The sequence below is a fragment of the Cetorhinus maximus genome, chromosome 7, assembly GCF_964194155.1.
Source record: "Cetorhinus maximus chromosome 7, sCetMax3.hap1.1, whole genome shotgun sequence".
In the NCBI taxonomy this organism is placed as follows: Eukaryota; Metazoa; Chordata; class Chondrichthyes; order Lamniformes; family Cetorhinidae; genus Cetorhinus; species Cetorhinus maximus.
In genome coordinates, this window is record NC_135885.1 from 28,882,989 (window position 1) to 28,896,032 (window position 13,044).

The 13,044-nt window shown below is 42.1% G+C and overlaps 2 protein-coding genes across 2 annotated transcripts in view; one reads left to right on the forward strand and one right to left on the reverse strand.

The window, feature by feature from the left end:
• Positions 1-13,044, reverse strand: part of LOC144682684 (mitochondrial ornithine transporter 1-like) — a 305,919-nt gene that overhangs the window by 148,988 nt on the left and 143,887 nt on the right. The window lies entirely within an intron of this gene.
• LOC144682679 (forkhead box protein O1-like) overlaps positions 1-13,044 on the forward strand; it is a 93,698-nt gene that overhangs the window by 13,648 nt on the left and 67,006 nt on the right. The window lies entirely within an intron of this gene.

Here is a 13,044-nt window from a genome sequence, read left to right on the forward strand (position 1 = left end):
TGTCCTTATCTGGTCTGGCCTACAGATTGGCCTAGTAAATTACTCAGACTCTTAGTGGATTGATACAACTAAAAGGAAGGGAACCGGAACTAGGCACCGGAAATGACAACGGCAAACTTAGCCCTGTCGACCCTGCAAAGTTCCCCTTGCTAACATCTGGGGCTAGTGCCAAAATTGGGAAAGCTGTCTCAAAGACTAGTCGAGCAACAGCCTGACACAGTCATATTCATGGAATGCTGCCTTACAGACAATGTCACAGATGCCACCATCACTATCCCTGGGTATGTCCTGTCCCACCGGCAGGGCAAACCCAGCAGAGGTGGTGGCACAGTGGCATTCAGTCAGGAGGGAGTTGCCCTAGGAGTCCTCAACATCGACTCCGGACTCCATGAAGTCTCATGGCATCAGGTCAAACATAGGCAAGGAACCTCATGCTGGTTACCATTGTACTGCCCTCTGCCACCGCACAACCACCCCCCATCCCTCAGTACTCCTCCACGTTGAACACCACTTTGAGGAGGTTGGTGAGGATGAGGTAAAGTATGTTTTTCCCTCTTGTTGGTTTCCTCACCACCTGCAGCAGACGCAGCCTAGTGGCTATGTCCTTTAGGACTTAGCCAGCTCGGTCAGTAGTGGTGCTACCGAGCCACTTTTGGTGATTGGCATTGAAACCCCCCACCCAGAATACATGTGCATCCTTGCCACCCTCAGTACTTCCTTTTTTAAAAATTCATTCATGGGATGTGGGCTTAGCTGGCTGAGCCAGCATTTATTGCCCATCCTTAATTAACCTTGAGAATATGGTGGTGAGTTGCCTAGGGATGGTCAATAAATGCTGGCCCAGCCAGCGAAGCTCACATCCCATGAATGAATTTTAAAAAAAAGAAAGCACTGAGGATGGCAAGAGCGCAGAATGTACTCGGTGCGGGACTTCAATGTCCATCACCAAGATTGGCTCAGTAGCACCACTACTGACTGAGCTGGACGAGTCCTAAAGGACATAGCTGCCAGACTGGGTCTGCAGCAGGTAGTGAGGAAACCAACAAGAAGGAAAAACATACTTGACCTCATCCTCACCAACCTGCCTGCCGCAGATGCATCTGTCTATGACCGTGTCGGCAGGAGTGACCACTGTACAGACCTTATGGAACAAAGTCGCATCTTCACAATGAGTCGTGTTGTGTGCTGCTATCACTGTGCCAAATGAGATAGATTTTGAACAGATCTAGCAACTCATGATTGGGCATCCATGAGGCACTGTGGACCATTAGCAGCAGCAGAATTGTACTCAATCACAATCTGTAACCTCATGGCCTGGTGTAGCCCCTACTCTACCATTACCACCAAGCCAGGGAATCAACCCTAGTTCAATGAAGAGTGCGAGAGGGAATGCCAGGAGCAGCACCAGGCATACCTCAAAATGAGGTGTCAACCTGGTGAAGCTACAACTCAGGACTACTTACGTGCCAAACAGCATAAGCAGCAAGTGATAGACAGAGTTAAGCAATTCCACAACCAATGGATCAGATTTAAGCTCTGCAGTTCTGCCACATCCAGCCGTGAATGGTTGTGGATAATTAAACAGCTCACTGGTAGAGGAGGCTCCAGGATTATCCCCATCCTCAATGATGGGGGAGCCCTGTACATCAGTGCAAAGGATAAGGCTGAAGCATGCGCAATCATCTTTAGCCAGAAGTGCCGAGTGGATGATCCATCTTTGTGTCCTCCCGAGGTCCCCCAGCATCACGGATGCCAATCTTCAGCCAATTCGATTCAGTCCACATGACGTCAAGAAATGGCTGAAGACACTGGATACTGCAAAGGCTATGGGCCCTGACAATATTCCAGCAATAGTGTTGAAGACTTGTGCTCCAGAACTTGCTGTGCCCCTAGCCAAGTTGTTCAGTACAGCTACAACTGGCATTTACCTGGCAATGTAGAAAATTGCCCAGATATGTCTTGTACACAAAAAGCAGGACAAATCCAACTCGGCCAATTACTGCCCCATCAGCCTACTTTTGATCATCGGTAAAGTAATGGAAGGGGTCATCAACAGTGCTATCAAGTGGCACTTGCTAAATAATAACCTGGTCACTGATGCTCAGTTTGGTTTCTGCCAGGGCCACTCAGCTCCTGACCTCCTTACAGCCTTGGTTCAAACATGGACAGAAGAGCTGAACTCCCAAGGTGAGGTGAGAGTGAATTCCCTTGACATCAAGGCAGCATTTGATCAAAGAAGCTTCGCAAAACTGGAGTCAATGGGAATCAGGGGAAAACTCTCCACTGGTTGCAGTCATATCTAGCACAAAGAAAGATGGTTGTGTTTGTTGGAGGTCAATCATCTCAGTTCGTCAGGGTAGTGTCCTCGGCCCAACCATCTTCAGCTGCTTCATCAATGACCTCCCTTCCATCATAAGGTCAGAAGTGGGTATGTTTGCTGATGACTGCACAATGTTCACCATTCATGATGGCTCAGATACTGAAGCAGTCCGTGTCCAAGTGCAGCAAGACCTGGACAATATCCAGACTTAGGCTGACAAATGGCAAGTAACATTCATGCCACAAGTGCCAGACAATGACCAACAAGAGAGAATCTAAGCATCACCCCTTGACTTTCAGTGGTGTTACCATAATTGAATCCCTCATTGTCAATATCCAGGGGGTTACCATTGACCAGAAACTGAACTGAACTAGCCATATAAATACTATGGCTACAAGAGGTTAAAGGCTGCGAATACTGCGGCAAGTAACTCGCCTCTTGACTCCCCAAAGCCTGTCCACCATCTACAAGGCATAAGTCAGGAGTGTGATGGAATACTGCCCACTTTCCTGGGTGAGTGCAGCTCTAACAACACTCAAGAAGCATGACACCATCCAGGACAAAGCAGCCCACTTGATTGGCACCCCTTCCTCAAACATTTACTCCCTCCATCACCGATACACAGTGCCAGCAGTGTGTACCATCTACAAGATGCATTGCAAGAACTCGCTAAGCCTCCTAAGACAGCACCTTTCAAATCCACAACCACTACCACCTAGAAGGACAAGGGTTTCAGACATATGGGAACACCACCACCTGGAAGTTCCCCTCCCAAGTCACTCACCATCCTGACTTGGAAATATATCGCCATTCCTTCACTGTCACTGGGTCAAAATCCTGGAACTGCTAACAACACTGTGGGTGTACCTGCACTACATGGACTGCAGCAGTTCAAGAAGGTAGCTCACCACCACCTTCTCAAGGGCAATTAGTGATGGGCAATAAATGGCATTGCCAGCGACATGCACATCCCATCAATGAATTAAAAAAAAACAAGGGATTGCTCCGGGAGGATGTTCGCAAACCCATGGGCGGCAGGTAGAAAGTTGTGTGTGACATCCCACCCCACCCCCATTTTGACCCCTGAGCCAGCATAAAATTGCAGTTGTCTCAGGGATAATGGATGTCATTTGGCTTATTCATGAGCCAAATTGACCTTGCTAGGGCAAAGAATCCCCCATCTATCCCGACCAGTCCCCATGTTCCCCCACTGGGGCAGCTTTAAATCCAGCCCATTGTACCTCCAGAGGTTCAGGTAGACAATTGCTCCCTGAGAACCTGGGCATACAGGGCTGCTTGCTGAGAGCCTGTCTTCTGCCAACTTGCCTTGCTCTGTGTTGCTTCTGCTGCTTTTTTTTTGAGTCATACTGCATTCCAAGGGAATGCCTATTAGTACACCCATGTTTGTGAGCAATTGGTTTGTGCAGCAGCAGCCATGGTGTCAGCAACAAGCCCTTAGCATCTGCCATTCAACTCCCTGTAGTCTTTTACAACTTGAAACAACTATGGAAAATAGAATTTCTTGCCTTCTGACTTTACCCTGCCAAATTCCTATGAATCCGGTCCAAATGGTTTAGCTGTGCCACCATTCATGCGTACTCTCCAATGGTTACCAATAATTGCCAGTATCTGTGCTGTGCAAATATTTCTAACAATTGTACAGCATATGGATAATACTAATGATATGAAAGTCTGTATCGTATAAACATTACCAATAATAATTAAAAATGTTCATCTATCAAAGTAGCCAAAATATTGCTTTTACCAGTTTTGGAAATGGGCAAGTTTTATTTTGTAAATATTGCCTAAGATTGATATTGCATGCAGATCTTTCAATTTTATGGCATAAAATTGCCATCTTTAAAAATGGCACGGATGATAGTGACAGGCACACCAACATGGTTGCTGTATTTTTTATTTCAGATCATTTTGGGCTACAGGAACATGTTGTAGTTGTATACATTAGCAGTTGGATGTCAGTCAGCAATATCACCCATACCTGCTTAAACCTGATCTCTCTTTGTCGGAGTAAGCTCATTAAATTTGACATTAGAAACTGATTTCACTATGAAATGACACTCTTGTCATAAGGGCTGGGGACATTTACTGGTTGCATCATGTCTTATATCAGTTTGAGGGTGGGAAGACCGTCTGTTTGTACACTACAGTTCTTGACACAAATGGTACTTGACTACTAACACTGATTTTGCAGCACTGGCAACAATGGAGTTAATTGGCTTCTGGTGTAGGCTCACTGGTACTGGCATCTAATGGGTTGCCATGCCATATTTTCTGACTGGAAACTCTCTTGCCTAGAGAGTTTAGCCTCTAACACAATTGACTTAGCAACATGAAATCCATCCTGGCAAGAGCTCTTAAAAAGCTGAAGCTTGTCACGGAGGGAAACTTGTGCTGATAGAGGTGGACCAGTGCAGTAAAACTGTCAAAAGTTGAAGGCTTGCCTCGTGCAAAAGGAGCATAAACCTTTTTGGGGCTGAAAGTGACCTCTCAGTAAAGCAGTTGATTCCAGCCCCATGCTGTTGTCTAGATCCGTCACACCTGACTGCAAGTTTTTTGCTAGCAAGAGTAGACAAGGGTGAGTTTGCTCCTCACTTTTGCGCCACTTTTGCGTTTTTTGTTTGGCCCATCAGACTATAAGCAATGCATTGTTGCATATTCTGGAAGGCTCCATTTATACAGCCATTACCAATTTTTAAATAATTATTCATTTTCTGCTGGAGATGGTAACTGAGAAACTAAATGTAAGACTTCTCGGCTGAGGTGCTCCATTGCTTTTTGGAATTTCTCAGTGGAGCAAACATGGGTGCAGCGATCAGTCCTGTTATCCTGAGAGCCATCTCCTGAGTGTTTTCTCCTCTTCAAAAAACACAAATAATGTGAATTACTACATAATAAAGGCATTATGGCTGTTCCGTGGATAAAATAACATTGACTTGCACAATGTTTCTGTGGTCAGACCCCTCCTGAATATTAATTGAATGTACTGCACCCTTTTAGTTCATGTAGACCATGTGATTGATGGGAGGAGCTCTGTTCATTTGGATGCCATTTTCATTTTCTTGCAGTTGAGGGAATCCTAGTACCTGATGAAATCTTTGCACCCTGCCCAGCTGATGCCATCTTGCCATGGGGGACAATGTTTACGTTGCAAACATAGTGTTTTTTTTTTCACTTGTTAACGTGTGCACTGTAGATTGCCAGATGTGGCAGCTGTTCCCTGCACTAGCTTGAAAAGATGCTTCATGATAGGGTTGCCTTGACTTTTACTGGAAGTGCCACCCTTGCTTTGAAGTGGAGACAGTGAAAGCTGTTCTTTAGACATTCAGATACACATGAAGCGGGGAAGGGTCTGTAAACATTGGTTCCCAGTGTGGATCAAACACCTTGGGTATCGTTCCTTTGTGTTGTCTACTCATGAACTCCCCTTTCTCATCTTGATCACATGGCATTGCACTGACTATGAGTAGGAGGGTCATGACAATGTCTTTTAAAAGGAGGGGGGCAATTGCTAAAACCGTGATCTGCCTTTTAAGGTTTGATCCCCGGTTACACATGATGATAATGTTCTGAAGTTGCTAGTTTTGGCATGGGGCTTCACTAATAAATTCATCTTAAATGATGCCCATACTTGTATGTGGTGCGACTTTGCAAAATAGGGCATGCAGCAAACTGGGCTTGAAATTATGCACTGTACACATCAGCTGCAAAGCTCTTTGCCATCGGTGGAGAAAATTTACCCCCATACTTGAGCAGATTCACAAAAAATGGGGGCAAAAAAGTATGGAATTATGCTGAGATGCGCAAACCTAGGCACTATTTTCCCCCATGCACCAACATAATTTGAGCACTTGGCTTAGAATAAGGCACAGGGACACAGTTAACATAAGGCATCATTGCAACTAGGAAAAGACAAGTTCACGTAAAACTTTGTACCACAGAATCCAGTGGAGTGGAGGGGGGATTTGCTCCAAGCTGACTTTCTGTATGCAACATAATGACCGATTCACTGTTATATATACTAATTGTATTTTTTTTTCTTGAGTAACTAAAACTTTCATATTTTCTTTATCAAACTAATCCAAGTCTGCATTTTAGAAAATCTGGATTTTGGGAATGATTAAATTTGTAATTATTACTCTATGGGAGCTATTTGAATTGACTAAATGAAAGAAATTTATATAGCACTTTTCAAGTCCACAGGACATCTCAAAGTGCTTTACAACACTACTGAAGTGTAACGACTGTTGCAGTGTAGGAAATATTGTATCCAGTTTGCATGTGAGCAAACTCCGACAGACAGCATTGTGGTAATGGTCAGATAGTCTGTTTCTATGATGTTATAGGGACTGCAAATCGGGGTGGCTGCCCCTGGCCGCGAACTTTGTGGGGGGCGGGGCCTGCACTTTGACATCACGGTGTCAGTTACATACCAGCTGATCTGTCTCTCGCACTCGTAAGCTCAAAATGAGTGTTTACTGGTTGATATAAGCAAATAAGTGAAGCAGGTACCCCCTCTCCAAAACCACCCTCGGTGACAGCAGTGCTGACCTCGGCAGCAGCATCGAATGGATTTTATTCAACTCTCATTCACCGTAAAGGGACAAGATGAACTATTCCGAACTAGTTAATGTTTTTTTAAAAAGTGGGTGTACAGTACACAGCGTCTGACCTGTGGGGTAAGTCACTCACTGTGTATGTTTTCGGTCCCGGGCAATTTAAACCCTCCACTTATTATTTTATGTTTCCTCCAGTACACATTTGCAACTAGTATTTGCTTAACATTGGAAGATGGGCAGTCATTTTCTTTTTCTAAAAAAAAGGTTGAATTATTTATTGCATCATGTTTGCAATTTATAAAAAAAGTTGGAAGGCTGGAATTTTGCAGCCACCCCCCCACCCCTGGAAATCTCCGTTCATATCAGCAGGACCGGAAGATTCCACCGCCGTGAGGGGCTGGAAAATTCTGCCCTTTTTTTCCCATTGGGGTGTGTCAATGAAAATGTTCTAATGGAATCCCATAGAGATCATGGATTTCTCCTTAACAAAAGGAGAGCCAACAGTTATATTCAGCCTTGGAAGCAAAGTGTAGTTTTACGTGCGACACAGTCACCACAGTCAGTCGTGCGGTACCTGCTTGTAATCAAGTGCTCATTAGCTGGGGTGCTGCTAGTGCTCCTTGTCACACACACACTCGGGCCCAGCCCGAGGAAACTTGTGTAAAAATGTTACGGGGGTGGGGGGGGTGCGGTTGTTTATCCCAGGCCCTGCACCCCCCTAGGGACAGCCCTGGCCAGGACACTGGGGATAACTCCACTACTCCTGTTCTAAAAATAGTGCCATGGGATCCTTTATATTCACTTGAGAGTTGGGACAGCTGAGAGGGCATTGGCTTTACGTTTCATCTGAAAGGCATGTGACAATGCAGCACTCCTCAGTACTGCATGGCGTGTCAGCCTGGATTTTTGTGCTCAAGCCCTGGAATGGGACTTGATTCCACAACCTTCTGACTCAGAGGCAATTGGTACTACTAACTGAGCCACAGCTGACCACAAATGGAGCATTTTTTTAATTACTTGATTAGAACAGCAACACAATGATCTCTTACAACCATTAGTGCACCACATGAATTACTTAATATCATTTTCATATAAATGTTAATGCATTATGAATTTTGTGGAGATTACTGTGGCTATGATGACTTGTGGGTTTGGCATAAACATAGTGGTATAGCTGCATTAATCGCATATAGCCCATGCTAAATTCCTGAGCCCCTATATCTGAACATTTCCCTATCTGATTCATGTTGGAGCTCTCTTTAGAAACAATTTTTTGCTTCGCCCCTCAAAAAGAGTTAGTAACATAAATGAAATATCACATTACTTGCAATCTGGAGCTATCTTTTGGAGACAGTATGTTCTCTGTATGGTTCTGGTACTTGATAAGATGTCACTAGCAGCATACATTACATAAGTTGTGGCATGGATGATTTAGTAGTTTATGGGGTAGGCCTGGTGTACTTGGGTAAAGGAGACATGAGAAACGTTGCAAAGATGAAGGCAGCCAATGTTCCGCTAGTTCTGTGGTAATGCTGCTTTTGAGTGGGCATTAGGAGAGGGCAGCTTTGATCTTTGTATTCTGTGAAAACCTGTTGTGGTTCTGATACTCTGTACTATCTGTGTTGCAGATAGGAGATCTGTAGTTTTGTCAGAAGAGGAAATTTCAACAGAAGCTAATCTTTTAAAGTCAAATGCATCTTGGACTTCTAAAATGTAAGGGTTCGAAAACCACAAAGGAAGGCAAGATCCCTGCAGCCTTTGGAAAGCCTCAAAAGGCTTTAAATCCATTGCCAACAGTGAAGGAGGGACATGGTTACAGAAATGTATTCCAAAATGGGCTCTGCACTACTTTTAAGCTACTGTACCCTGTGCACAGGCTATCTTGTTTGTTTCATCTTAATCAGTTTTACTGTTAAGCCTCAGAGGAGTTTGGAATAGTTTCATGGCACATGGTTGGATGTGTAACCTGCTCCTTTTTCTGCTGCACAAAACAGTGCATTTGACTGTGCTTTTTCTTTTCAAAAATTAGACTGCAAAAGGGAATGACATATTCCTGTCCTCACTTCTTCCACCACGTTCTCCCCCCCCACCCCGACTCTCCTGAAGGTGGTGACTTCTGTTGGAATGTCTCCATGGGCATTGACAGACTTCCAGCACCTTAACCAATTGTCTGTTCTTCTTGTGCGAGCCTGGATGATAAAGATTGACTTTTTGGAGTAGGTGTTTGCTTGTAATCACAGCCAATCTTGTTCCTTTCCCATTTAACATCTTAAGGAAAGGGACCTGTATATCTCTTTCTTCCATGTCTTTGGAAGATTGATTGTGGAGTTTCCACTGCTGACCTGGATGCAGTCAGAACTTTGAAAAATTAGCTGAATTCAGCCTCTGGTCTTCATGATCTATGCCATTCAATATTTTATCATTCATACACTGAGGAGGGTCGTTTTGGAAACATTTTAAGAGTGGAAGAAAAGGGGAAATAAGATCATTTTGAAATTTAAAAAAAGCATGTATTACAAATCATAGGAACCCTGTAGAGTTTAAAGATGAAGAGAAGTATGTTAAACTGTAAATTTTCAAAGAAGGTGTGTTGTGAACCAAATAAGGTTATTGGGTACTAAAACATGTTAATCTTATGTATTTTATAAATACCTGTTCAATCTATAAAAATGTATAAAATTATCATTTTTAATATTTCAGAATAACGGGCTGGTACACTAATGTCTCACAGCATTGGTTACCCAACCACATGGTTTTGGAATTTAGATCCTATCATTTTTGACGATGCTGCTTGTCGGTACTCATTAAGGCATTTACAGTTACAATGTGATTGAGGAGATGAATGTGGGTGTCGCCTACCTAATGTTCAACTGAATTAGATAACCTGTTAGTGCAGTACAGTGATAGTGTTTGGTGATTTGTGATAATTCACCCTCTGGGACTATTTTACACTGTTTTTGTTTCAGTTCTCCTTTTAATTTTGCCAATCAGATGTCACTTTCACATGCAAGTTGCGCCTTCCCCCTGCTAAAAAAATAACTTTTTCGTTCTCCCAAAAGGCAGTGCAGGAGTTATGTGATAAACACACCTATTCAGGACGGTGTAGTAAATTATCAATTTTAGAAGTTGATCCCCTTTATTTGATAATATAGTCATCTACGTTGATATGCAATGTAATTTTAGTAAGAGCATGATCACAGAGGGCATGATTTAATTGAAACCAAATATGATGATCAGTGCTGTTTCATAAACAGCAGGTGCGCCTTAAAACTTTTCGGAACATTAGTTGATTCCAACAAGTGTTATCAACCTTACAAAATATGTTCTGAATAAGTGCCTCAACAGTGATGTTAAAGGTGAAGACTCGCTGACAGCAGTCAAGAATTTCTCTGCAGGTTTCAAAACTTTTTTTGTTTCATTATGCATTTTAAAAAAGTGCAGTTGAAAATTTGCATAAGTTTGTGGTGTCCGAAGTCTGGCTGATGGGAAGTGCACACATATGACCTTCTATCAATCAGTGTGGTAGATTTTTCAACTTACTGCTTTAGCACAATCAGTGTTACGGATCAGATGCCCATCATAGAAAACACCTGATTGAAGCCAATACAAGTGAAAATTGAGCGGTTTCTGTAAAGTGTGGGCAGTCCGCAATCCCTCTTTTATGTTGACCACTATCCATCTGCTTTGTATTCTGTGTAGCTAGGTGTAGGTTAAATGCAGTTCATTTTGATTAGTAACAACGATGAAAGTGATTTTGAACAAAATATCATTTAATGATGATTTAATAGGCTGTAGGATTTTGGAAAAAGGTATTAAATTTGTTCTTATTTACAGGGGAAAAGTTGTGCACTGTGGTTTTACTAGGGATAGCTATGTATTTTCGCATTTAAGTTTTTACTCCCTAATGGTGCAATCTGAATATTAATACTCTTACTGTTGAAGGCCTTGTTTGAAATGCTGGTGCCCTATCAGTGTAAGACAGAATTTCCTGTTCAGATGTGCTGATGGTGGAAGTCTAATATTACCATTGCAGTGAGTCATTCATTCTCCATCCCTGACTTTTCGACAAGATTCACCAAGCTTTTGTTTTTACAGTGGAAAATCTTTACAATTATATGGCTGACAAATTTTACAAGGAGGATGACTAATACAGGTTCATTTGATAGAAAACCTTTAAATTGGACCTTGGGAGTACACATGAGAAATATGACAACACTACCTTTTTCACAGTAAATATTTTGGATAATTTAATTTTAAAATTTTATGCTGCCAGGAAGGAGTTTCGCCCACTAGTTATGTGGACCAGTAACATTGTTCCCATTGTGTAAGTTAGAAAACTGGAAGCTATGTTCTGTAATTGCTGAATGTTTTTTTTCATCACTCCTTCTCACCCTGCCCCCCCCCCCCCCCCCCAGTTGAAAATTAATAATAAGTAGTCAATTTTAATAAAATGTCTATTTATAAAAATGAAAAATATTACTGTAGCTTTGTAAATCTGTCAGCAAATGTTACCTATTAACCAGCACGAAAATGAATGCATTGTCAGCCTGTAATATCAGCCAGTGGAAACAGTTTCTCCTGCTTTGATTAAAATCCTTCATTAAATTTCCCCTTAAATCCCTCTGCTCAAAGGAGCTTCTCTAGTCTCAGTGTTTAACTGAATTCCTTCATCCTTGGCACCATTCTAGTAAATAAGCTCTTGACATCCTTCCTGAAGTGTGGTGCCGAGAATTGGATGCAGTACTCTAAATCGCTGGTTAGGCCTTAGCCATAAAGGTTTGGCATAATTTCCTTACTTTCGTACACATTCCTCTAATAATAAAGGCAAGGACCCGAAATGCTTTTTTTCCTAATGGCTTCATCGCCTTGTCCTGTCATTTTCAAAGATTTGTGTATGTGAATGCCACAGTTTTCCTTGCTCCTGCATTCCCTTTAATATTGTACTATTTAGTCCACACCCAAAGTCTACATATAATAATTTTTCAGCAGAAGTTGCTGAATGGCAGTTTGAAGGGCAAACTACTTACTCCCCATTTACCCTATACTCCACTAAATGTTTATGGTAATCTTCATTTTTGTTTTATAATGGAATCCATTGATACTTTCATACACGACTGTGACTATTTAGAATGAAGTAAATGTTAGTGTTTTTAATGGTTATGGGAATTCTGTAGCAGTTATGTTACTTGTTTTAAATGTAAAAATAATGAAAAGTCATTTGACTGAAAACACAAGTTGCAAAGAGACAGGTGTCCCAAATCTCATATTTGAGAGCAAGCTTTTCATACTTCTGTATTAGTGCACATTTAATATTGTCTGCTGGCCTGTGTGTAAGAAATCTCTATGCACTGGCATGAAGTTGAATAAGGGTTTATTATTTAGTTTTCATGTGAGCTAGCTGAACTTGAGTCAGTGAGAGAGACTTTAGGCTTGGATAGTGAGTTTTTCAGCTAGTTGTGCTTTGAGCTACATAGTCCTATGATTCAATCATTGAGACTTCTACGAAGCTGCTTTTGATGAATGTCATTAAAAGAACCAGCTTAAAAGGCTTTATTGTTGTGGCTCTTTATTTGTTTTTTTTCTTGTTCAGCTTTTTCCCTCTCCACACGAAAGAGTTCTCACTGGCCGTCCCCTTACACACAAAAGTTTCCTGTCTCCCCACCAAGCACATGAGAACACACCCTCTCCTCTCTCCTGTATATTTGAAATTCTGCCCTCTGGCTCCTCCCTCTGTCCTCACCTTTCACTGCTTTCTCTCTTGCACTCTCTTTTTCTTGCTCTTTCTCTTTTTTCACTTCCTCTCCCTCTTTCTCTCTCCTGCTCTACTTTTTTTTGCCTGACGTTATTATTCTGCCCTTTTTGTTATCTCCCTCCAAACCTATAAATTTGAAAGCTAGGTTTCTATGCAAATCTGCTGCTTTTCTCCAAGACAGTGGTGTGTGTTAAACTCCATCATTTTATATGCAAATTGTAATATGTATAGCAAACTCACTTAACAAAAGCAGATAATGTGATTGAAGCAGGTCTTCAGATTCTCACTGGGAAGCACTATTTGTGTGTGATTACAGTGACACTGAAAGAAATCAGCAATTTTATTTTGCTTTTGGTAGCCTGTCCTTGTGGCAGGGTGGAATATTTTAATTGATT